The sequence below is a fragment of the Mercenaria mercenaria genome, chromosome 14 (assembly GCF_021730395.1).
Source record: "Mercenaria mercenaria strain notata chromosome 14, MADL_Memer_1, whole genome shotgun sequence".
In the NCBI taxonomy this organism is placed as follows: Eukaryota; Metazoa; Mollusca; class Bivalvia; order Venerida; family Veneridae; genus Mercenaria; species Mercenaria mercenaria.
Genome location: NC_069374.1, coordinates 58,656,571 through 58,684,336, shown reverse-complemented (window position 1 = coordinate 58,684,336; position 27,766 = coordinate 58,656,571). Strand labels below are relative to the sequence as shown.

At 33.1% G+C, this 27,766-nt stretch overlaps 1 long non-coding RNA gene across 1 annotated transcript; it reads left to right on the top strand.

The window, feature by feature from the left end:
• LOC128548521 (uncharacterized) lies at positions 1-6,983 on the top strand. Its single transcript, XR_008367129.1, has 2 exons — positions 1-1,931; positions 6,245-6,983. It is a non-coding gene; the product is annotated as an uncharacterized LOC128548521 (long non-coding RNA).
• Positions 6,984-27,766: the final 20,783 nt, after the last annotated feature.

Sequence of the window (27,766 nt, the reverse complement as noted above, 5' to 3'; positions counted from 1 at the left end):
TTTTGGACGCATTGCGGTCATTTTGAACCATGTTTTGTATCATCCATTCTATAAATCCTACTTTCAGCTTTTTTACCGGGCAAGGGTCGGGTCCTTCTTTATTTGAGGAAGTGGAGCTGGGAAGGAAGATTGCGACTGTTGGCTTATCAACAGCCCTGTCCTGCAGTTCATGAATATTTGACCAAACTTGATGTGTGCGTGCGTGTGTGTGTGAGAGTGTGTTGAGGTTAGTTACCTTCGCAACCGGTTGAAAACCATATTGGCGAGCATAACTCAGCAACATAACAATTATTCAGCTTTATTCCATTTTGCTACGTGTAGAGTGTGTACCATAGTTCACAACCTAATATCAGTCTATTTAGATCTGATATTAGGTTGTGAACCATGGTACACAAAGACAATTGTGACTGAGATGGGAAGCCATTGCAATACCTTTACTTTAGAAACTACAGTTAGATATAAGGACAGACTTAAAAGAAGTAAAATTAGTATCAATATATTAAAACACAGTATACGTGTCACGTACAATGTATAATGTGTCTAGATAGTTTGTGTTCCCCCATTTAGCTTCCAATGTTTTTTTTTTCAAACTCATTATAATATGAAACAACAAATTAATAACTAACCCCTAAATATATGAGCTGACAGAGACGACAGGGTCAAATTACTTTAGAAAGTTACATTGTTTACATTTTTCAGCCGAACAGCATATATATTAGAAGTTTACTGATTAGCTTAGAGCGCATTGTCTTCTTTGTCGTGATTGGACGGCTGAAAGTTGTTTACAAATCAAGTAGGTTAATCCGATTGTCGTTGAAATATCTGAAATAAAAAACGGATTGACCTGCATGACATCGGGCCTGAAATATTATTGAATAACGCAAAAGTCATGCTAGCATTCATTATGCTATTTACGTGTCATGTGTTGATTCCGGATATTCTGTATATTTGGAAATATTTCTTTTTATTAAACATACTATGTGATAATGTCACTGTTGCCTTACCTGTGTCAGTTGTTTAGAATCATTATAGTAAACTGGAGAAATGTTCTGGATAAAAAATATGGAATAAATACCACTCCAATCTTGCGGAAAAAAGATAAAATGTGTCAAAATCAAATAATTTGAAATAGAGATTACAACTATATATGGATGTTTCAGATGTGCTTATACCTAGTGCCTTGAATGGTCAAATAAACAAAATTAAAACAGAAAGGGTGAAACGGTTGCAATTTTATGGAAAATCTAAATAGCAAGAAAATATTTTTTTCTGCTAATGTGGAAAGAACAAAGAAACATATAAACAACTGAAAAGAGCTATAACACAGAAGGCTAAATGACAGATAAGAAATTAATAGACTGTGTAACTTGTATGGCAAAATAGCAATATTTACCAAACACATATGACAGAAAAGGCTACATTAAACATTTGGAATTTTGACAATGTAAACAATTTAAAGTAGAGATAACAACTATATATGAGTATCCTGGGGTATTTTCTTTTAGTTGGAATTTTAGTTAATATTTCGAAAGGTCAAAAAAGCAACAAAAATAAACAATATCTTAAAAAATGTAAGACAGATTTTATGAAAATTGCAATTCATAGGAAAATAAGATATTGTTCGCATAAGTGAAAGTGATAATGTTTTTGAGAAAAATTTGTATTTTAGAGAAGCATTCTTTAGATAGAATACGAATTTGACATTTTCATGGAAAATACCAAAATCATGTATGTAAGAAAATGATAATGAACTAGGTATTTTGGCAATAAGTCAGCAATATAAAACAGAGAATGCATATATATAGTAATGTTCTATGATACTTTCTTTTATAGGGGTATATAGTTATTGATTTGAATGGTCAAACACACAAAAAATATGAAAATGTCAAACTGCCAAGATTGTATGCAAACTTTACAGGAAAATGAGCTTGGTTTGTATATGTAAAAATACTATTTTTTGTGAAAATTGTTTTATCTCCATAAATATGTACAAAACTATAATTACGTAGGACAGGCATTTAAATGAAGAATAATTGGTGAAAATGTCATGACAAGATAACAATTTTAATAGAAAATAAGCATGAAAAACATTAATATGGTGCTCTGCAAACTTTTGGCAAAAGTAGATATTTTCATGTACAGATAAGAAGTATAAAAACACAACCTAAAAATATTTCCTTATACAGACAAGTAGATATGAATTCTAATGCCTAAAAACGAACTTAAAAGTAGCAAGCAATTAATTTTTAATGAAGAATTGAAAGTGGGGGTAATTTGGTATTTTTGTTCTTATTTTTTTCTTCAGATGTGAGATTTTATTCCTGCAGTCGTAAAATCTTTGAGAAGAGAAAAACAATTTGAATTTTGAAGATGTTATTTAGAAAAGAAAAAAAAAAACGTTTTTTTCTAAATTAAACAGATGTCTTTTAGCATTTCTAAAGCTCGCAAACTTTTTGGGTGATAAAGGAAGTTATGACAGATAAAAAATGGTGCCTTTAAACTGTATATTCTGAAGGTTTGAAATGGAAATATTGAGAAAAAAACAATTACACATATACTTTATGAACAAATAGATACGGATTTAAATGACTAAAAACCGAATATAAAAACATTAAGCAATGAATCTTTTATAAACTATTTAAAGTGAGCTAAATAAGGGGCTTTTATCAGATGTGAAATTTTGAATTATGCAGTCGGAAAATGTTTGAGAAGAGAAAAAGTTTTGAATTTTAAATACAATATTTAGATATTCAGGAAAAAAAGCTTTTTTAAGTTGTTCTAAATTTCACAGTTCTCTTTCAGCCTTTTTTAAACCTTCTCAAACTTTTTAGGGGATAAGGGGAGTTATACCAGATATGAAATATTGCCATTAAAGAGTATATTCTGAAAGTTTGAAATGGAAATATTAGAAAACCCGTTTTCTACACATATATAAATCTTTAAAATGGCTCTATTTCCTTCAGTTTTGAACAAATTTAAATCAAATTTCTCCATGATGTACATACAGTGGAAATTTACATCGATATAATCAAATAAATTGGTTTTATTAATTTATAAAGTTACTATATCGATTACAAATTTTGAAGATTTTTGTCAGAATTCTAGCCGTATAAATTGTATTTCCTCCCGTGGTATACCTCAAATTCACCTAATTGTCGCCTCAAATTCCATAAATACCACGTGATATCTGGCGTTTGTCTACACTATTACTACAGCAAGGTCATCTGCACTCCGCGTAGTTCTATATATGAGAAGGAAAACAAACAAGAAAACTTAAAAAAGTATTTATGATCAGCCAAGGCGCTTGAAATTCTATCAATGAAAATATGCATTATCATATCCCACCCATTCAATTTACTATTAAGAGATCTAACCTGCATAATGTATTTTATTTATTGAGCTAAACGAAATAAATTTGCAGAGAATTGGATTCATATTTTACTGCCGTCGGCGAACTTCGGCGGGATACAGTAAGGTTAAAACTAGAAATGTTTATTTTTAATATAGCCGATATCGATGGTGTGTTTTTTTTATTGTGAACAATATATAAATATGTTTGATTTGATATTTTCTATATTTATATACATGTAGTTGCCCCATGGTTGAAAGAATATTTGTTTGAAATAGCGCAACTACTAATGATTATGATGATGATGATGATGATGACGACAGTTTTTGTAGCATTATTTGATGATGATGATGTTGATGAGAAGTATCTCCTTTGCATTGTTTTTTTTATAATGCTGATGATGAAAATACAGCTTATGATATTAATAGCACTGATGATGTCTGTGGTGATGAAAGTGTAATTGAAACATTTGTTTTAAGTGAAACTTTAATTAAATGTTATAACTATATATAGGGTTTGAATTTTCAATCATCATCATCATCATCAGTAACATCAGCATCAAAAAAATCCATTGGAAAACAGTTTATTGGAACTTTTTTTAATTTTCAAATTATTTCTATATCAAATTTGAATTTCTCAACAAACAAAAATAAAAAACAAAACAAACAAGCAAAGGGAAAAGTGCAACAAAAAATGCATCGTGCCAATTTGGACGCATGAAAACAATAACCATGTTTATATTATACATCGAAAACACTGGGTTTATCAGTGCCAGTCATGGCATAATTCCACTGCTGCATACTTGGGTACTCCTTTATTACCGCTCTACTTATAATATCTTCTCCTTAGAAAAATTCATGATCGATAAATTGCAATAATGAATAAAATTTGCTCTTGCTGTTGAAAAAGGACCATTAGAAGATCAACAGTTTTTCATTTTCCACACGTTTCAGTTGTTACAGCTGCAAATTGTTTCTTTAGTATGTGCCTTATAAAATTTATTCATTATGTAATATTTTATGCTTTTACACATTGAAGAGTCACAGAAACTTGAATACTATTATATTGATTAGTGTCGTCCTCATTATCATCAACATCAGCATCATCACAACAATCACCACTATCATAACAACCACAACAACAATCATCATCATCTTCATATTTATCACCACTATCATCATCGTCGACACTATTATTACAACCATACGACAATCATCATCATTACAAACACTATCATCATCATCAGCATCATCAAGATCATCATTTGAGTTTCTTCGTTGAAATGTTTGAAAAATAATTCTACTGCTTTTAATTTTAATAACTTTCAAACTTTAAATCAAAAACCATATTAAATTTGACTCCAAAATATCACTCCAAAATTAGCGATCAATGTAACTGCAAGATGTCACTCCGGACTCCACTCTTAGACTCCAATCTATATTTTCTCGTATGCCAAGTCTGATTTTAGAAGTTTAAGCTGGGTAAACACAAACACTTTGCTGTCGAAGATCGATGAAATATAAAATTTTAAAAAGAAGCACAAAAAAGTACATTTTAATCCAAGTTGTGGGACATTTTTCCACCTTATTCCACTTCTGGCCTACTGTCTGGAATTTGGATTGATGATAATTATGGCACACACCTTAGCACATGACAACACGATCAAGACAAAACTAAATTATAGATATATGTTAGAGATGTTAGTGATGCTCGCCCGTATAGGTATACCCGACTGCGAGGATAAACATGTGAAAACACACACGCATCTACTTGCACATGTAACATTTGAAATAAGTCAGGCCTGCGCTATATCTGTAACATCTGTTTAAAGACAAGAAAAACTTTTTGCAAACTAAAATAAAGGAAAATTAAAGAAAGGGAAATGTATTTCAAGCTGCAATTTCTCTGTCAGACTGCGTCACTAAATATATCGCACTTACACATTATCTGAGCATCATTATTAGTAGAACACCTCCCTTACTGATGACCATATAAGAATATCTATGTGGCCAGATATCACAATGAAATTCTAACCTCTCAACAAAATTTGAGAAGTAATAAAATTTCCCCATTCCGCTATATTTCAGTTTCCTATGTGGTGAGGCTTTTTTAATATACATAAAGTTGTCTCACAAACGCTTGTGATAACGTTAGCTCTATATCATTTACAAATGAACATTTTCGTAGTAGATTGATAAAAATATACATATTTAAAGAGAAACTTAAAGTACAAATATAAACAATATGGAGTCTTTTGATTGTAGCTCCCGTTCTCAGCTACAATTTGTGCTGATCATCAGACTGGATACTATTTTAAAACAATGCCTCGCGTGTGTTTCCGGCCTACTTTTCAGGGCCACTATAAAATTATAATGATTTAAAAATATAAGTTCATATAATTTTGTATACATGTTAAGAAATGAGTAACACGCATTAATTACGACACTATCATTATCATTGCGATATTACAAATGTACATCAGGATGTCTGCAATACGTAACATAGTGGGATGAATTAAACAGCGGACATCTTTGTTTACAATATCAGTTGATGGACTGTCCGGATGAATCTATCATCTATTTGGCTAATACATTATCAATTAGTGATTTGGGGCGACAAATGGGAGTAATTACGGGGTTACAAGCGGGAATGCTATTAAGATATTTCATTGCGTGTAATCAAACTATTTGCATGTTAATAATAGCTGAATGCGAGCACATTTTCAAATAAAACTTATATATTTAGATAGGAGTACATACCACCTTTATTGCTTATATCGTATAGCCTCCTGATATATTTATTAACAGAGCCAGAGCCATATTAAGAAATTATCGGATGTATTTAAAACGGTTTCTATGCAACACATTTTTTAAGATTTTCTTTTTAAACTTTCAGGTTTTATTGTTCAATGGTAGAAGTTTACAATTGTAAAAAGTCCAATATGATTTCCCGGATGCTCTTTTGAATGGTGGAGGGTCAATATATGTGTTTTTTATGGAAATGAAAAAGAAAAGAACCTTTTCATTCTTCACATTTTCTTCAATTTTTTCAATCAAATTTCCTCATAACATTCCTTAACAATAAGTGTTTCTGTTGATATTATGTTTATTAGATTATGTGATCTTTTGCAAAATTTTCCGACACGAAAATCGGTAAATTTGTAGTTCTAAAAATCTTTTCATTTTTTCACATTTTTTATATTATGTTTTTTTTGTTTTTGTTTTTTTTTTTGCATTCAATCATTTCGTTATTATTCTACTTGTTCATATAAAGAATCTTTTTGTAAATCATTATTATATACTTGTAATCTCTCATATAAAGTTCCTATATTTGACAAAATCTTTTAAACAATCATAATACAATGTAGTGCATTTCTTATCTAAAAGTTGCATCTTTTCAAAGAAATCTTTGCAATCTATTCCTTATTTGTGTGTCTTACATATGCCAGCTTATTATTTGCGCTCTTATATGTACAAATACTGATTCTTCTTCAAAAACGTGCATGCATCTAGCCTTTCCTCTAACATTTTGTATTGTTATTAGATGGTTGTCACATGTTTGGAGAGTATACTAATTTTCAGATGAATAAAAAGATAATTAAAATAGAAAACATATAATAGATTTATAAAACAGATTTGTAATTTTTTGTTGTTTTTTATTTACCGTACTACCCACAATAGTACTCTAAGTATAAAATCTAATATTTTTCCTGATACAGACGAGTTGATATGGATTCAAACGGCTAAAATCAGAAATAAACAAAATTAAATATATTAAATAATGAATCTTTTATGAAAAATTTAATGTGGGGGAAGTTTTTTTTCATATATGAAGTTTTAAATTTTGAAGTAGGAAAATATTTTAGAAGAGAATATCCTTAAAAGGTTTATTACCTTTGTATATTGGATACACATACTATTTAAAAAGCATGTGTGAAAATTTCATATATATCAACAAATATAATTTTGAAGACATTATTTAGAAAGGAAAAACATTTTGTTTCTGTTTTCAAATTTCATAGGCATCTTTCATCCTTTATAAAACTGGTTAAACTTTTTTGGGGATAAAGAGAAGTTATGACAGATAGATCTTATAGCCTTTAAAAAGAATATTCTGAAAGTTTGAAATGAAAATATAAAAAAATGGTTTCAAAGCAACTGTTTCTACACATATATATAAATCTTTAAATTGGCTTCATTTCCTTCAGTTTCGAACCAATTCAAATCGAATTTCTGCATGATGTACAGTTACATCGATATGATAAGGAATTGGTTTTATTAATGTATTTAGTTACTTTATCGATTATAGATTTTGAAGATTTGGTCAGAAATTCAGCTGTATTTCCTCCCGTGATATACCTCAAATTCACCTAATTGTCGCCCCAAATTCCATAAATATCACGTGATGTAAAGGTCATCTGCACTCGGCGTAGTTATATATATGTGTGTGTGTGTGTGTGTGTGTGCGTGTGCGTATGTGTGTGTGTATGTGTGTGTGTGTGTGTGTGTGTGTGTGTGTGTGTGTTCGGGTTTAACGTCTTTTTCAACAATGTTTCAGTCATGTAAATGACGGTGTCTACTTGTAGCAGTGAGAAGAATGCGCAACTTTATAGTGCTGCCTCACTGGAATATCACGCCGTAGACACGACATGATACCCACCCAGTCACATTATACTGACACCGGGCTGACCAGTCCCAGCACTACCCTCTGAATGCTAAGCGCCAAGCGAGGAAGCTGCTAGTGCCATTTTTACGTCTTTGTAATGACGCGGCCGGGGATCGAACCTACGACCTCCCGCACTCGAAGCGGACTCTCTACTACTAGGCTACCGAGGCGGTATAGTTATATATGAGATATACATTATGTGTATGGAAAAGGAAAAAAAGAAAACAAACAAGAAAACTTAAAAAACATAGAGTATTTATTATTAGCACAGGTGCTTCAAGTTCTATGAATAAATATATGCATTATAATATCCCACCCAATTAATATACTATGAAGAGATCTAACCTGCATATATTTTATTGATTAAGCTTTAAAATCCTGTGTTATAAGGAAGAACAAAAGAAAACAATTTGCAGAGTTTTGGATTCGTATTAAATGGAACATCAAACTGCCGTCGGCGATCTTCGGCGGGTTACAGCAAAGTTAGAACTAGATTTTTTTTTTAAATATAGCCGATATCATGTTGTGTGTGTTTATTGTAAATAATATAAATATGTTTGAACTGATATTTTTTGATATTTTGATAGTGTCCCTACCGAGGAAGCGGCCGTCAAACGGAAGAACACATTTTAAGAATATATTTTAACATTTATTGACAACATGTGAGGCTTTATTTTACTGTATAATTCTTGGAACAAATAGATTTAGAGATGCTGTGGTTGGGGTTTCACTTGAAATCTAGTATGTTTAATTTCTACATACTTGTATATAATATATACCTTGTATATACCGCAGAAGTGTAAATCTCTTTTGTTTACAATTGTAAAAAGTCCAATATGATTTCCCGGATACTCTTTTGAATGGAGGGGAAATATATGTGTTTTTTTATGGAAATGAAATAGAAAAAAAACTTTTATATTCTTCACATTTTCTTCCAATTTTAAATTTCAAATTTCCTCATGACATGCATTAACTTATTAATAAGTGTTTCTGTTGATATTATGTTTATTAGACTAAGATCTTTTACAAAATTTTCCGACTCGAAAATCGGTAAATTTCTAGTTCTAAAAATCTTTTCATTATTTCACATTTTTTAAATTATGTTGTTTTTTTCTTTTTTTCTTTACATTCAATCATTTTGTTATTATTTTACTTGTTCATATAAAGAATCATTTTGTAAATCATTATTAACTACTTTCATATAAAATTCCTATCTTTAACAAAATGTTTTAAACAATCATGTAGAGTATTTCTTATCTAATTTTACTATAGGTTGATCTTTTCAAAGAAATCTTTACAATCTGTTCTTTATTGGTGTCTCTTACATATGCCAGCTTATTATGTGCACTCTTATATGTACAAGTACTGATTCTTCTTCAAAAACGTGCCCGTATCTAACTTTTCCTTTAACATTTTGGTATTGTTATTAGATGGTTGTCACATGTTTGGAGAGTATACGTATTTTCTGAAGAATAAAATGATAATTAAAATAGAATACATATAATACATTTATAAAACAGATTTGTAATTTTTTGTTGTTTTTTATTTACCGTACTACCCACAATAGTACTCTAAGTATAAAGCCTAATATATTTCCTGATACAGACGAGTTGATATGGATTCAAACGACTAAAATCAGAAATAAACAAAATTAAATATATTAAATAATGAATATTTTATGAAAAATTTAATGTAGGGGAAGTTTTTTTTTCATATATGAAGTTTTAAATTTTAAAGTAGGAAAATATTTTAGAAGAGAATATCCTTAAAAGGTTTAATACATTTGTATAATGGATACTCATGCTATTTAAAAAACATGTGTGAAAATTTCATATATATCAACAAATACAATTTTGAAGACATTATTTAGAAAGGAAAAACCTATTTTTTTTAATTTTTTTTTCAAATTTCATAGGTATCTTTCATCCTTTATAAAACTGGTCAAACATTTTTGGGGATAAAGGGAAGTTATGACAGATAGATGTTATTGCATTTAAAAAGAATGTTCTGAAAGTTTGAAATGAAAATATAAAAATATGGTTTCAAAGCAACCGGTTCTACACATATATATAAATCTTTAAATTGGCTCCATTTCCTTCAGTTTCGAACCAATTTAAATCGAATTTCTGCATGATGTACATACCGTGGACAGTTACATCGATATGATAAGGAATTGGTTTTATTAATGTATTTAGTTACTTTATCGATTATAGATTTTAAAGATTTGGTCAGAAATTCAGCTGTATTTCCTCCCGTGATATACCTCAAATTCACCTAATTGTCGCCCCAAATTCCATAAATATCACGTGATGTAAAGGTCATCTGCACTTGGCGTAGTTATATATATGAGATGTAAATTAGGTGTATGGAAGAGGAAAAAAGAAAACAAACAAGAAAACTTAAAACATATAGTATTTATTATTATAATAATACTGCAGAAAGGTAAATCTCTTTTTTTCTGTTTATAAATAAATATGGTTTTAGCAGATACTGCTTGTTTATGTACCTGACAAAAATAAGGAGCACACGATATGTCGGGTCCATACAAGAGTGAGACAAACTTATATTTATTTCATCAGTTTGTCCCACCACGTGTTAGATAACCCAGACATTTCTGATGACTTCAGGGGTAAACATTTAAACAGTTTTTCCAACTATATGGGAGAAAACAGAATTTGAATGCAGTCATCTTACATGTTCAATTGACTTGAATTACATATTGTTTATTCAGATAAGAACTTAAGTTCATACCAACAATCATCATTCTTATTATAGATTGCAATAGCAACAGCAACATTGTATTTCGTCTTATGAAATTTCAACAAAAATTCCAGTGGTTAAAATCTTAATTACTTTTCAAACTTTAAATGAAAACCCGTATTTAATTTGACTCCTAAATCTCACTCCAAAATTAGCGATCAATGTAACTCCAACATGTCACACCAGACTCTACTCCAAGACTCCACACCATATTTTGTAGTATCCCAAGTCTGAGACAGTATTTTAATCTAAGAAGCTTAAATTGGCTCAGGCCCGGATCCAGGGCCCTGCCGAGGGGGCCCGTGCCCCCCCCCCCCCCCCCACCCCCCAGTTGGCCGAGAAGTGACTTGTACTCATCAAAGATGCCCCTCAAAATTTAGACCCAGAAATGCACCAGAGGCCACCATTTCATACCTGTAGTTCATAATTTTCCAGGGGAAGATTTCTCTGACCCCCAATCAAGACGGGAGTATCATACTCCTCCAATACCTTAAAATTTAGACCTAAAATACACCAGAGGCCACCATTGTATGCATGTACTTCAAACAATTACAGGGGGAGTCAATCTGATCCGCACCTGACCCCTGAATCCCTACCTAACATGGGCAAAGGCGCCCCCTCGAAAACCTTGCGCCTCGGCGTTGATGTCTTCGTTCAAGACTGGTGCCCCCCAGTCAAAAATTTCTGGATCCGGCCCTGTGGGTACACACATAGACCTAGCTGTCAGAAATCTAAGTATTTTAAGATAACAGAATTTTAAAAGAAGCACATAAGTAAGTATTGTTTAAATTTTAATTTGAGGAAAAGTTTCACACCTTAGTTTTAATCCAGCCTATTGGACTGAATTTGGATTGACAATTGTGGTACACTCCTAAGCACATGACAACTTAATGAAGAAATAAATAAAAAAGTGAGATAATTATATTAGTTATGCTCGCCTATATGGATATACTCGGTGGCGAGGGTAAATAAATGTAAAAAAACAGACACCTTCTTGCACGTGAAACATGCGTGCGAACCGGATGGAAACAAGTCAAGCGCGCGCTATTCCTGTAACATCTGTTTAAAGACAAGGAAATCTTTCTGTAAGCTAAAAAAGGGAAAATTAAAGAAAAGGAAATGTATTTTAAGCTGCAATGTCTCTGTCAGACTGCATTATTAAATATATCGCACTGATCAGCATAAAATCAGCCAGACTGATGACTATATAAAAATATCGACGTGGCCAGTTATCACAATGAAATGCTAACCTCTCAACAAAATTTGAGAAGTAATAAAATTTCCCCAGTTTGCTATCAGCTAAATATTGTCTAATATGTGGTAAGGCTATCTTATTTAATATATATTTGATCGACTCACACTTGTATGAGCTCATGATAACGTTTGCTCTATATAATTTACAAAACGAGCTTATATTGCAGTAAACTGCTAAAAATATACATATTAAAAGAGAAAGATCAAGTATAGGTACATACAATATGGAGTCTTTTGACATAAAGGGCAACTTGTATCTCCCGTCCTGCCATGCAATGTGTATTTGATCATTAGGCTGGATACTATTTTAAAACAATGCCTCGTGTGTGTATCGAATCAAAGCTACATATATAGATATCAAAATAATATTTGAATGCTTCCGTCCCCAGATGTACATTTCAGGGCCACTTTAAAGTTATATAATGCATTAAGAATTGTGTCACATGCTTTGGCAACCTTTTAAACGACGCTGTTATTATCATTACGATATTTCACGTGTACACCAGGATGTATGCAATACTTATATTTAAAAAAAAACACAGTCGGATGAATTAAACAACAAGCAATCAAGATTTTCCCACGCTCTTCTTTTTTATTTGTTTACAATATCAGCTGATCCGACTGCCCGGATGCATCTCTGTTATCTGTTTGGTTAATAAGTTGTCAATTAGCGATTTGGGGCGACAAACATGAGTAAATACAGGGTTACCAGTGGGAAAGCTATTAAGATATTTCATAGCTGGCAAACAAATTATTAATTTGCATGTTAATAATAGCTGAATGTGAACTTACTTTAATATAAAACCTATATATTTAGACAGGTGTATATACCACCTATATCGCTTAGAAAGTAAAGCCTTCTGATATATTTACTAAAAGAACTAGAGCCATTCTTAGAAAATATGGGGATGTTCTTCAAACATTTTTTAAGATTTTCTTTTTAGACTTTAAGGTTTTATTATTCAATGGTAGTAGTTTACATTTGTTAAAACTTTTAAGTCCAATATGATTTCCAGTATGTTATTTTTTCCATGAAACCTTTATCATGTTGTGACCTTGCACATTTGGCATTCTTCTTGAGAATCTTAGCACATATTACAGAGTTATTGCGCTTTAAATAGCCAAAATAGTGGATTTTTTGTTTGTGATGCTCATACCCCAAAAAGTATATGGCCTAGAATAATGAGTCCTTTAATAAAATGTTCGTTGAGGCTATACCTCATTAAGACTGCAAACATTTGAATTATTGCCCCTTCTTTGTGACAAATATATCAGTGGGGGCACACCTTGTGTCCTACAGACACATTCTAGTTTCACAGTGCTTGCAAGTACCACATGGTCTCCGGGACAACGCATTTGCAATTTCATGACGATTTCCACTTTTATGTTCCACTTCCAAATCATAGAGGCTAAGTGTGTTTATCCACCTACTCATCTGTCACATATGTGTTCTAAATTTCAAGTCCCATGATAGAGCCGAACGATCTGCACGTATCAGAAAAATGTACATTGACGCTCTGCATGGTTAAAGGTACGACTGTTATATGCAACGACGCGAATAGACTCGTCTTGCTTCTGTTGTTGTTGTAGTACACTACCTAAACAATATGAACTGCAATCTGTATCTAGTATATAAGTTCATTAGAATTCGGGTAACCTAGAACTGGTGCCTGTCAGTGCTCTCTTCAACATGTCAAAAAAAAATCTATAAAACGATCCTTTGAAAGCAAAGAATGCAACCAAAAAGAATAATAGCAGACTCGGTTTGATTGAGTCTGTTCATTAGAGGTAGCCAGCTGACAGTCCTCAGTCCAAGCAAATCTTGTATCTTTATTGGTTAACTGGTATAAAGGCTGTGCAATCTTTGCAAAACCCATTTATATTCCACGGTAGTATTAAACGAGCCTTAACAATTAGGAAATTTAGCATTTTTGAGTACAGGCCAGTCTTGAACGGTTTTGACCTTTTCATTATTAGGAGATATTCCATTTGATCCATTATATGGCCAAGAAATTGCAATTTTATCTTAAATAGATAAACAGTCTTAGGCATTTGTTTTAACTTGGCCTTTCCAAGTCCTCTGTATACTTCCTCTAATTCGGTAATATGTGTCTTAAAGTCAGCTGTGAAAACCAAAATCAACATATATGAGTACTGTCTGATATTAAAGGTCTGACATTATGCATTTCATAAACTGCTGAAAAGTAGCTACAGCATTGGTAAGGCCGAAAATCAAAACTTTGAAACGATATTTGACTTTCTGGCATACAAAATTTTATCCATATCATCGGGGTCCATCTGTACTTAGTGGAAACCAAACGGGCAGTCTAAAGAACTATAATATTTTGCACCTTTAAGGCAGTCTAAACAATCTTGTATTCTTGGTACAGGGTAACTGTCGTTAAGAGTCACAGTATTCATTTTCCTGTAGTCTACCGGAAGCCTAATTGATTTATCTGAATTTCGGACAGGTACTGTAACAATGGGTGCAGCCCATTGGCCATTGCTTTCTTCAAAGAGACTCGCCTCGAGTAGTCTGTCTACCTCACTATTAACTTCCTCTTCTACCTTTGGTAGTAGTCGCCTTGGATGCTGTTTGATTGACAGTGCCAGACCGGTATTTATCTTGTGTTTAACACATTCATGGAGTAGTCTCTTTTCATAAATGTCAGTTAACCAAATTTGGAAATTCTGACAATTCTATTCCAAAATTTAAGGATCCCTGTATAACCGTTTCACTGTATGGCGGTAACTTCCTGATCTGAATAGTTCTAATTATGTATACCACCGCAGATTTTATTCTTCTATACTTTTTATAACTATGCCTTGTCACTGGACCTCACCATTTCCTATATTCAAGGTCAAACTATGTTTTGCATAAAATCCCAACCAATGATACACGGCAACCAAAAAAATCATGCTTAAATATCAAAACACCATCACTGGATATCCCCCCCCCCCCCCCCCCCACCCCCGCCACCTGCTGAAAACTGAAGCTAATGTAAGGTCTCTAAAATCTGGTGGTATAATTTCCAATTCTCAAATCTTAATATCATCACTGAACTCCCAACGTCTAAAAGTGCATATAATAATAAATTGTTAATTTTAAAGGGCATGCAATATGTCCCTAATTGTCTAGTTGTAATTGAAGGGTTTAAGGTTGAGGGATTTGCCTCCCTTAATCCACTCCTAGAATTTGTAGGGTCTAAGGCCGACGAACTTGTCTCCCTTCTTTTATCAATTGATCATTTTCTAAAATTTAACTTAGCTGAAGGTCGGACTTCTCCCTCAGTTAATAACCGTTTGTCTGGTTCTGTGGTCTAGTATCTTTACTACTTTTCTTCTGGTATTAATTTCTAGGCTCTTGGGTACCTCTATATTGTGGTATATGTTTTAAGGATGATGTCTGGTATCCTTTAATTGGGGGCAATTGCTTTTGTAATGACATGCTAGGCCGCAAACAAATCATACGCCTGATTTGGGTTTCCGTTGTGTTATTCTGTTTATCTAACCTGTTATTTCTGGCTTCATTCTTTACCTGTGCATTTTCAATTTGGGCTATTAACAGATACATTTGAGTTTCTGAACGTCTCTCCATCTCGTCCACATTCCGCAATATGCCATCTAATATTTTATTTTAAACCATTCGGGAATAAGAACCTTGACTTATACAGTTTAATTCTGATTCTACAGCTAATCTGAGTGTCTCGGATATTGTTTAGGGGCCTCCTTCTATCAGGGCTCTGCAAAACTAGTCGTCGTTAAGGGCCTGCGAAAAAGCGTCATCTCTTCCCTGCAATTCATGGCTAGATCTGGGATGGCTAGTCTAATTAATTTCTTTACGTCATTGGCTAGGTCATCTAAAGACTCATTGCGTATTGATATTTCAGTGGCATTGCCCCGTAGACTAATGGCTAACTGGAGGGTCTTTCTATCACTGCTTCAATTATCTAGGTCACTTGTCATTTCAAACTGTGTCAAATAAGAACTATGGTCAGAAGTATCGTTATAAGTGGGTGGTTTAATGCTGCTTGATGGCATAGTAGTCATAGTTGTCATAATCGTGGTTTGTACTAGGTACTGTAAAGGTCCAGGTGGCATGTCTGAAGACAATGGCCTTCCAACATCTTTATTCCCAGGTAAAGAAGCATTGAGGTCTGCATCAACACGAGTATCACCGGGACAAAGGAACCGTTCTGTACTGGCCCCTACAGTAACTCGGCTCCTCGCACTCTTAAACCCCGTCAAAAGCTCATCCAGTGGGCCTACATCTGGTTGTGACCAGGGATAACACGGGATCGTACCGGGTACCTATGCAAGAGGTGCAATATAATTTGACGTACAATTTTAACTTTTTTTTAGAAATCAGCTAATTCAATTCGTTGAGTTCTCAGTATACTGGAGTGGTTAAGAAATTAATACACCATCATTGCAGTAAATATCTTGGTCAAGTTTACGAATGTTTAAAAACACTCGCTTAATGATCGATTCTGGTAGTACATTAGTTATGCTGCAATTCTATTTCGGATGTGTGGTTCTGGATACTACTAAGCTGCCACCATTCTATAGTGCTCCGAGGTTCTGAAATTGGGTGGAGTAACTGTCAAATAAATAGACCAACGGTAAGGGGCCTACAATCAGGGGACTAAGTTCTTCAATTACAATACTATAGTGCTATTTATTATTGGGATTACAATATGTTGAGTAAACTAGGGTCTGACCCTATGGGCTGGTAGTGCCCAGGACAAGGCTCGTAGCGCCCTATAAATGCCTTGTAGCGCCGAAGGTAAAAGGCTGGTAGCGTTCAAGGTAATTCTTAACAATAATAAATATATATTATGACTGAATAAAATAGATCGGATGAAATATGGCACAAAATCGAGAAGCAGGCGGACCGAGACTGAAACTTTAAATTTACAAAGTGTTTCTATGAGAAAAACAGCTAAAAACAGCTAAAAGATATAACTTTATAATTTAATAATAATAAGTACTTAAAGTTTCCAGATACGGATAATTTACAGAAGTATGAATGAAAAAATGTTTAAGAGCAAACTGAAAAAGAACCAGCTTATACGAGAGACGATGCCAAGTACAAATCGATTTTGGTCCGCCTAGAAAGAGATAGGTCATAGGCACAAAAATATCCAAGATGGTTGACAACTATCAAAATTTCAACTGACAAACTTTTATCAATCTTTACACAGTCAACAATGGACAAATCATGAAAACGTCGATTTGATTTAATACAGCAGGTAATTGTTGACTGAACAGTTGAATGATGCAGGCTGACATTACGTACTTTTATAAAGAATCCCTGTGAAAGCTACAATTAAAGTTTCACTAACTGATACAATCACGTGACCTATCATTTTGGAATGTACAACTTAGTAAATAACAATTTAATATTGTAAATGGTTATCTGTCAATACCTAGCTCAGGTGAGCTAAAAATTATACTCTATATAAATCAATCTTCAGAATGTTCATTACAAAACTGAATATTTAAACTCTGTTTCTTAGTATGAATAGTTATCTCAAATTAGACCTATACTTTATTCTTATACTTGACAAATCTGTTCTCAAGGCTGAAAAAGTATTACTTTGCTGCTGTTTATAACCATTTATAGGACAAACTCTCAACCGAAAGTATATTTATTCTTAACAATCTACTGTTGAGCTTTATTTTTTAAATGATAACCTTATACTTACTAAATAATTTCAGGGATCAGGTAAATCACTAAATATTTCACGCTAACAATCAGTTTATAATAATCAATTCAAACTCCTATAGGCTGGAGATACTATACTTGACTGGTCTTTCCCGTCAGACAATCTCTTTAAACAACAACGCAGGAGTCCTATCGCATAGATGCCCAGCCAATATTCTCTTAATTAAAGCTGCTACTCAATATATTTGCCGTGTCTCCTGGATGCTCAGCGCCTATATGCTATCACTTGCGATATATTGCTATAACTGTGGATGAAACTTTCCTGTCATCATATTGTCTGTCTTTATGTTCCTGATCTTTCTTTCTCTAGTCTTTATGTATTGCGTTCCATGCCTATCTCTCTGTCTTTCCTCATAGGATATCCTGCTGGCTAATGCAGCACCCTTTATTGTTCTATTGGATAGGTCTCTGCATTCCCGTGTCATATGACCTTCCTTATTACATACAACACATGTATGCTTTTTAAGAACTGGCCTTTCTCTTTATGTAGGCTGAGATACTGGCTGGACCTCGGTCGAAACTGTAGGTCCTTGCCGCATGACAAATGACTTTTATTAGTCCGGTTAGATATGATAGAGTCACCATGAGCTTCAATATATTGTTCTGCCATCTGTGAAATCTCAGCTCTCGACTCTTTCCTTAAAGAATAAAGCAAGGTCCTTGGAACAAGTTTGGATGAATTGTTCTCTGATCATAAGGTCTTTCAGCATTCAATATAATATTCAAAAATTATAAAATTATAAAGGTAGGGGGTTTACAGACAGCGATCTGCATACATTTTAAGGTATTGGAATTAATGTTTAAAGTAGCAGTCCTAAGGCGGTGAGTTTTATATATTTTTAAGGTATTAATTAAATAGGAAACGAAAATAAAGCAAAAAAAAAGGCGTCGTGCATTCTTAGCCAGCACTACAGACACTATCGTTCGGTTCAGCCTGTGCTGGAAAAAAAAACAACAAGAATATATGACATTATACATTCCTTGTGAAAATGCAGTGGTGCCTTAAACATGTTTTACTCAGCTGAAACGCTCGGCACTCTAATGTCACACATTCAAAATGCAATCAGCACAACAGACATCACTGACTAAGGAGAAGACACAAACAAAGGATAATGGAATATTTTAATAAAGTAAAGCTTCTATTTATATTATTTAGTTTTTTTAGTGAAGAATGTGCTCATCTTTAATTTAAATTTCCAGTTGTGTGGGCAATAAAAGTTGAATTTATCATCTATATTTTTTAGTTTCTCTTGAAAATAAAACAGGGGGAGTGTTGGTCTATAAAATTTAGTTTCATTTAAGTGCAGACTGTGCAGTTCTTTAATTTTAGTTCCCAGTTGTATGTGCAATAAAGTTGAAATTATCCTTAGTTTTTTAGTTTCTCTTGAAAATAAAACAGGGTGGAGTATTGGTCTATAAAATTTAGTTTTTCATGAAAATAAAACAGGGGGAGTGTTGTTTTATAAAATTTAGTTTATCTTAGTGCAGACTGTGCTATTTTTAATTTTAGTTACCAGTTTTATGGGTAAAAACAGTTGAAATTAATATCTATATTTTTTAGTTTTTCATGAAAATAAAACAGGGGGAGTGTTGTTTTATAAAATTTAGTTTATCTTAGTGCAGACTGTGCTATTTTTAATTTTAGTTACCAGTTTTATGGGTAAAAACAGTTGAAATTAATATCTATATTTTTTAGTTTCTGTAGAAAATAAAACAGGGGGAGTGTTGTTGATTAAACAGTAACGTATAACACAATAAATAAATGATAGTCCATCCATCTTTTAAAATATTTTAGCCATGTGTACAGACACTATGAAAACTTAAATACCAGTCTGCTGTATTAAAACACATATGATCCGAGAAACGAATGTAACCATGTAGCCTGTTGTATTCTTGAATCTCACAATATTTACATAAACATTTCATCCCAGTCCTAATTAAATAGCTAAAAAATGAAATGGCACATACCTAGAGCTGAACAGTTTCCAAAGACATCTTTACTTCTAAATTTCTATATCATCATTTACAGTCCATTTATATAATGTATCCTTTCTTGGCGGATTATATCCGAACTTGACTACACTACGGCGCAGTGTTCACAGAGGCATCATGTACATTTCACAGTCTAAATAGATATTTCTAAAGAAAATTTGACTATAATAATTAAAGCAAATAGCAATGAAATCATAATAAAACCATTCAATTCATAATACTTTACATAAACTTGATCATTTCTATCGTCTGCTTCGTACACCGGAAGGCACGGAGTGTAGCTTTCCTGCCGTACCACAACCGTATTTCAGTATGAGTAAACTGTATACTGACCTAGGGGTCTATATGAAAATTTTACAAATATCATTAGGAAATGAGCATTATGATAAGAAAACCGACTGATGTAAAATGTAATACTGCCTGTATTAGAACATTTAGCTGTACAAGTAGTATTTAAGACAAACTGGATACTGGATCAGGTACTATAACTGTCCATTATCACCTATCACCGACTATTGAATTGTGACGATAATCAATGCATTCTGGTACAAAAATAATAAAGAATTAAGGAGAATAGTGATGATAAAATTACACCAAAGTCACAAGAATATGCAACTATTTAATTAATAAACTGTAAAATAACCATATTCGGATATAGTGATTGTACCCACATTATTGCCACTAGAGACTGTATAGTTACAGAAACACGCCTATCATATGACACTTTCTACCTGAACAAAAAAAGAAAAAAGAGAATAAACACAGGCATGGGGAATGGTTAATGTAAAAAACATAACTAGTGGAGCATAAAAAAAGAAGCCAAAACTGAGCATAATGAAATAATCCAGAATAGGGACCCTCACCCTGTATTCATGAATCTTGTAACATCAAGTCATAATAATGAAATGAATGAACTGGCACGCAGAAAAGTGCCATTCAAATATTCCAAATATAATGTAAACACAAAGTCACCGCATCCGGTTAGATATGATAGAGTCACCATGAGCTTCAATATATTGTTCTGCCATCTGTGAAATCTCAGCTCTCGACTCTTTCCTTAAAGAATAAAGCAAGGTCCTTGGAACACGTTTGGATGAATTGTTCTCTGATCATAAAGTATTTCAGCATTTCAAACGTATTATCAACGTCTGCCGTCTCTGTCCGTCGACTAAAATACCTGTCCAACTTTGCCATGAATTGAAAAACAGTTTCACCTTACTCTGGCTTACATTCCCTGAACTTCAATCTAAAACCGTCCACTGTTTACTGATAACGCTTCAAAACTGCTTTCTTTATCTTGTTTCTGCATACGCTTGTCACGTTCCGTATATTCCTTCTTTTTCCTATCCACATAATTGCTCACCTCCGTACCAGAAATGCCCATTCGTTCACCCATTGCTACCCATTTATCATCGATCGTCTCGAACCCTTAGACGGGACTATCTCTGAAACGCAACTACATGTATATGTAGCTAAGGCTACCTTCATTAGCGCCTTCTGGTACACCAACAGAATGTTAAAACCACCAGTCTCTGTACCTCCTTGGATATAGATTCCGGACGAGCCCCCAAATTGTCAGGATACTAGTTATATGACCCAGGGAAGTGCTACTGCTTTAGTACATGTATCTTGAACAAGGAAATGGATGCAATTGCTAATAGGGTGACTATGTCTTAGACTAGCTGAAAAACGATGTAGAAAGTCCTTTGTTACAACGTATAGCTGGTGAGACTAAACATCTCATATAGTGAAGTTTCCTCTGGCTACGTTGCCTAAGTGATTAGTTAACCAATGATTCGTAAATGATTTCAATTAGGAGCTAAATAATTTCTGGGATCAGGCAAATCCCTAGATATTTCAAGCTAACAATATCAGTTTATAGTAATCAGCTTAAACTCCTATAGGCTGGAGATACCATACTAGACTGGGCTTTTTGTCGAAGTTTCCGTTATCAACAACGTTGCAGTCCAATCGCATAGATGCCCAGCCTATGTCATCTTAATTAAAGCTGTAACTCAATATATTTGTCCTGACTCCTGGATGCTCAGCGCTTATATGCTATCATTCAACTACCATTTAGGTATAATCCGGATGCGTTTGAGACTAAAATGCATTAATTTCGTATTAGTACTCAAAATAAATTATGTGCAGTTGATACTTTTCAAAGAGATTGCATGATATTGTCGGATGATTGTAGGTGCCTTACGGTCAGGAAATTTACAGAGAGGACATTTACATGATACATTTGTATCTGGATAAGCATAAACTAAGAGAGAGTGATGATGTACAGGATTTTAAGTCCAACTTTCTCATCATACTAAAAAATCAAAATCATTATGTTAGATGGCTACCTGCAAGTGTTATTTCTGTCATAGTATCGTAGAGTTAAAGGTTTCATATCATCAAGACAACCAATTAAATAATAAGCTTCATATACAGCACATTTACTAGATTAAGACTTCTTCCCTTATCTCAACTACGTCATTTGCTTCTAGCTAATTGTAAAAGCATTGTTCCTTTACCTGAAGTCTTGACTTGGACTACTAAAGAAGCGTTTCGGTAGAATGCACAAAAACTAGCAACGAAACCATAATTTGAAACAGTCTTGTTTTACTGGTTAAAACATTACTCTAAGTATAGCATGATAGTATACACAAGAACGGTACTCTGATTCCTTGGGCGGCTGAGGCCGGCTGGTGTCCATTCCTAGAAGACCTGCAAGCAATTAATGGCCCTGGGAGGATAATAACGTTTTAAGTTTAAAAGGTGTGTGTTCGAGTTTAACGTCTTTTTTAAAAACCTTTTCAGTCATATAAACGACGATGTCTACTTGTAGCAGTGAGCACAATGTCCAACTTTATAGTGCTGCCTCACTGGAATATCACGCCGTGACATGATACTCCACCCAGTCACATTATACTGACACCGGGCTAACCAGTCCTAGCACTACCCTCTTAATGCTGAGCGCCAATCGAGGAAGCTGCTAGTACCATTTTTACGTCTTTGGTATGACGGGGCCTGGGATCGAACCCACGACCTCTCGCACTCGAAGCGGACGCTCTATCACTAGGTTACCGATGCGGTAGAAACATAGCTATTGATCTATTTTTTTCGGTGGTTTATAGAATGTTACAGTTCAGCATGATATATTACAGTTGTGGGTGCTACTTCGGATGTGTTACAGAGTAACACATCGAACACATCGAGCACACTGGGCTTTTCAGGGCAAGTCATGGCATTATTCCACTGCTGTATGCTTGTGAAATCCTTTATTACCGCTTTAATTATAATATCCTCTGATCAGAAAAAAAATCATGACGATAACATGCAATAATAAATATAATTTGCTTTTGCTGTGTGAAAAGGACATTTGAAGGTTTTAGGATCAATTGTTTGTCATTTTCCACATGTTTCAGTTGTTACACCTGCAAATTGTTTCTATAGTTTGTGTCTTATAAAATTAATTATGTAAGCCTTAATGCTTTGACACACTGAAGAGTCACAGGAACTTGAATAACATTATATTGATATTCATATTTATCATCAACATCATAATCATAATCATCATCATCATCACCACCATCAACAGTATAAAACCAACCATCGCCGCATTCATCATCATCTACATTTTCATAACCACCATCTATCATCATCATCAACACTATTATTATAACAAGTACTATCATCACCAGCCGTATCGACGAGATCACCACTGAGTCACACGTTTTACCAACCTTTAAAACGACACTACACTACTATTTTCATTACGATATTACAAGTGTACATCAGTATGTCTAAAATATGAATGACTTAAACAACAGACAAACAAGAATTTCCCACGTTCTTATTTTTTTCTTTGTTTACATCAGCTGATCGGACTTCCCGGATGTATCTCTGTCATCCGATTGGCTAATACATTATCAATTAGTGATTTGGGGCGACAAATGGGAGTAATGACGGGGTTACCAGCGGGAATGCTTTTAAGATATTTCATGGTGTGTGACCTAACTATTTTCATGTTAATGAATGCGAGCACACTTTCAATTAAAACCTACATATTTAGATAGGAGTACATGCCATCTATATTGCTTATAAAGTACTGCCTCCTGATATTTTTATTAAAAGAACCAGAACCATTTTAAGAAATTATGGGGATGTTCTTAAAACGGTTGCTATGTGATTTTTTTAAACTTTTAAGTTTTATCATTCAGTGGTATCAGCTTACATTTGTCACAGCTTTCCAAGTCGAAAATAATTACCCGTTTACTCTTTTGAATGGTGGGAAATATATGGGGTTTTTTTGTGTTTTTTGTTGTTGTTGTTGTTGTTGTTTTTAATAATGAAAATAAACGCTTGTTCATATTTTCTTCAAAATTAAAAAAAAAATAATCACATTTCCACATAACATCCGTTAATAGTAAGCGTTTTTGTTGATATTATGTTTATTAGAGTATGACCTTTTACAAAATTTTCCGACACCAAAATCTGTAAATTTGTAGTTTTAAAATTCTTTTTTTTTTGTGTACTTAATCATTCCGTTATTGTTCTGCTTGTTCTTGTAAGGAATCATTTTCTAAAACATTATTATATGGTTTAATCTCTCTTACAAAGTTCCTATCTTTGCCAAAATGATTCAAACGGTCATAATAAATGTTTTTCTTAATATCTTATTTTGCTATAAGTTGAAACTTTCCAAAGAAATCTTTACAATCCATTCCTTGTTTCTATTACATATGCCAGCCTAATATGTGTGCTCTTTTACGTACTAATACTGATTCTTCTCCAAAAATGTGCATTTGATATTGTTATTAGATGATTGTCACATGTTCTGAGCATACACTCATTTTCTGATGAATAGAAAGATAAATAAAATAGAAATCAAATAATAGATTCATTAAACAGACACTCCCCGACCCCCCTGTGTGTAATTATTTGTTGCTTTTTTATATTTTTATTTACCGTACTGCCAACACTAGTATCTAAAATATTTCCTTATACAGACAAGTAGATATGGATTCAAACGGCTGAAAAACAACAGAATAAAAAAAAGAATTTAAATATTACATTAAAGAATTAATGATTTATGAAGAGTTTTAAGTTGGTGAAAAAAAATTGGCAGATGTGAAATTTTAAGTTTTGCACTCGGAAACATTTTGAGCAGAAAATAAAAGCTTTATTATTTCGGATACTGATACTATTGAAGAAAAATGTATGAAAATTTAATTGAAAACAATATAAGTTTGAAAAAATAATTTAGAAAAATCATGGTTTTTTTTTTTTCGTTTTTTTTTTCTTTGGTTTTCTTTTTTTCAAATTTCATGGGTATCTTTTAGTCATTCTAAACCTTATTAAACATTTTTAGCATAAGGGAAGTTATAACAAATATAAATAATAGTGCAAATGATAGGCAATATAATGCCTCCTTAAGGAGGTAACCGGTCTACATCTGTAAACAAAGGTTTTTATATATCAAAATGTTCGTAAGGAACTGTAGATTATAGAACTGCTTGACGCAGTTGCAATTTCTGTGGTAGATTCCCGATATTCAAGATGGCGTCCAAGATGGCCGCAAAAATAGATAGGTTTACATTTATTTACTTTTCCATGTAAAATAATAGCTTTTATTGTATTATTAAGCTGATACTGGCTGGATAGTAACATATAAATAAGAAAAATGCAGTAATATAGAGAAAAGAAGCAAATAATACTATAATTAAGGAAGTTCAGGTCAAAAACAAACAGAAATAGTACATTTCATAAGGGTTTCCAAACGGTTTTGCTCTGTATATATTCAATATTGCATAAATATATTAACTACAGGAGGTCCCGTTTAATACTTCTTAAACATTATTTATTTATGGTACACAACATACATTTACTTTCCAAGCTGGTTATTCATCCGTGTATTTGACATAGTTATTTCCCTTGTTACTATTTTTGCCATGAAAAAAATCTGAGAAAGAAAACAACAATAAAGTATAGGCGCATAAATAATTTCTTGTAAGGACAATCTTTCTTTAAGATGTACTGTCCATATGTAGATTTTGAACTGAATTTAAGAGTCATAACTTGTTCATGCAAAAGTGGTGGTATATATGAACAAAAACAAGAACACCTCCGTTTTCAGACAATTAAAGGTATGGCATCCTTCGTACGATGTACAAATGCAAGTCATATGTAACTCATATAACTCTAGAAACTAGTAAATTTATACAGAATCATTGTATAAAAACCCAAATGGTCTAGGAGGGCTTGATTCCATTTTATGTATTTATCAATGAGTAGTTCCATGGTAGCTTTTGATCACTTTTTGGAACTGAAAACCCAAATTGCCTAAAATGTCTAGAGGTACGTCCAAGGATAATTTATAAATCTAAGAATCACTTGGGTAATTTGCTCAAGATGTGAGTCTCACGGCTTCACATGTATCGCTCAGATATAAGGACAAACTTGTTGAGGACATCAACTATGGTGTGGGAGAGGTAATTGATTTGAAGTTAGCAACATTAACCAATCCACTAAGGAAGTTCTTATTCCAAATTAAATTGTCTTTCTCGTTATAAGGTCACTATTTCTGTACTGTATTTTCCTTTTTCTCTTTTTGCCGACAGATCTTAATTTGTTTTGACAAGTTAAATTCTTTCTGCAATTGTTTAAAATCATATCAGGTCAGGGCACAGCAGTTCATATTATGTTTTTGCGTTCAACAGGGTATGTTTCAAAACAGAAATTAAATATATCTTCTTAGTATTGTCTTGGTTGTTTCTTGGTGATATTAATATCTGCAATGTCTAATCATGTTACATTGAAGTACAAAACAGACTTGACATATCTAAGTATGCAACGAAGAGAATATTTTCAAAGATGCTTATTGGCGGCTGTAAAAATTCTCCCCACACTGTTGTATTTTCTGTTCCGTTTTAATCGAAGGGTCCATTCAAAGACTATATATGATAGAGATCTGCTTTAGTTAGATGTGTCAGGCGTGTTGCACATTTCATTTTTGCATTAGAAAACTCAGTCACATGTTTTATTATTTTCGGTTGTTCTATGCTTTCATAAGATCTGCTTATCGAGTCTCTGAATGAAGCAATAGTAACAGATTAGATATAGATACCAACTTCAATCAGTTTGTGTCATGTAAACTGTGAACTGATGAATGTTACAGTTGAATCTATCATTTACCCAATTGCTTTATCTGTTATGAAATACACCCAATTTGTGTTGACAAAGAGTGCAATGTTTAAATGCATTTTCATAGGACAATCCTGATTATTTGATATAAAAGGAATTAAAACATTGTTGTCTTGAAACTAAAATCTTATTCAATATCAAAAGGTCAAGTTGTACAGAGGTCAAAATCAGTATTACAGGCAATTCAAAACTATCAAACACCTCATCCAACAAAAAAATAGGTTATCTTATAAAACATATATCAAGAACATTCTTGACATCAAACAGACTAGTAAAATTAACTCGGAATGCATTGGTTAAGCAAACATCTGAATAAACAGGTTCAGTCTGGGGTTTTTTTCTGGAGTTTCTACACTCTCACTGACCCAACTATGTAAGAATACCCAACTATGGTTAATATTGTCTTTCACCCCAGAGGTATCCTGAAACTTATCCAAAACCTAAAGGTGGATAAGGCAGCTGGCCCAGATTTGATAGCCCATTGTCCTGAAGGAGCTCTGATTTGAGATCCTTGACATAGTACAAGTTAAAGCATACCAAAAGTTCCTTCTAGGGCACATCTATATAATAAATATAAAATGACCATCTTGTAAAATTTTGGTTGCAATGTCTGTTTTATACTGCCAAAAAATACCAGGTAAGTATTTACGCTAGTTATTTAACATAAATTGTTAAATCCAACAACAAATTAAATCTGTTATTGGCAAACTGCCTCTTAATGGTGCATTCTTCATAATTCCCCAAAAATTCAGTAAGAACCCGATTCTTATTTCATAATTTTTAACTGACAGGTTTAATTGGGAAGGTCATGATAAGACCACAAT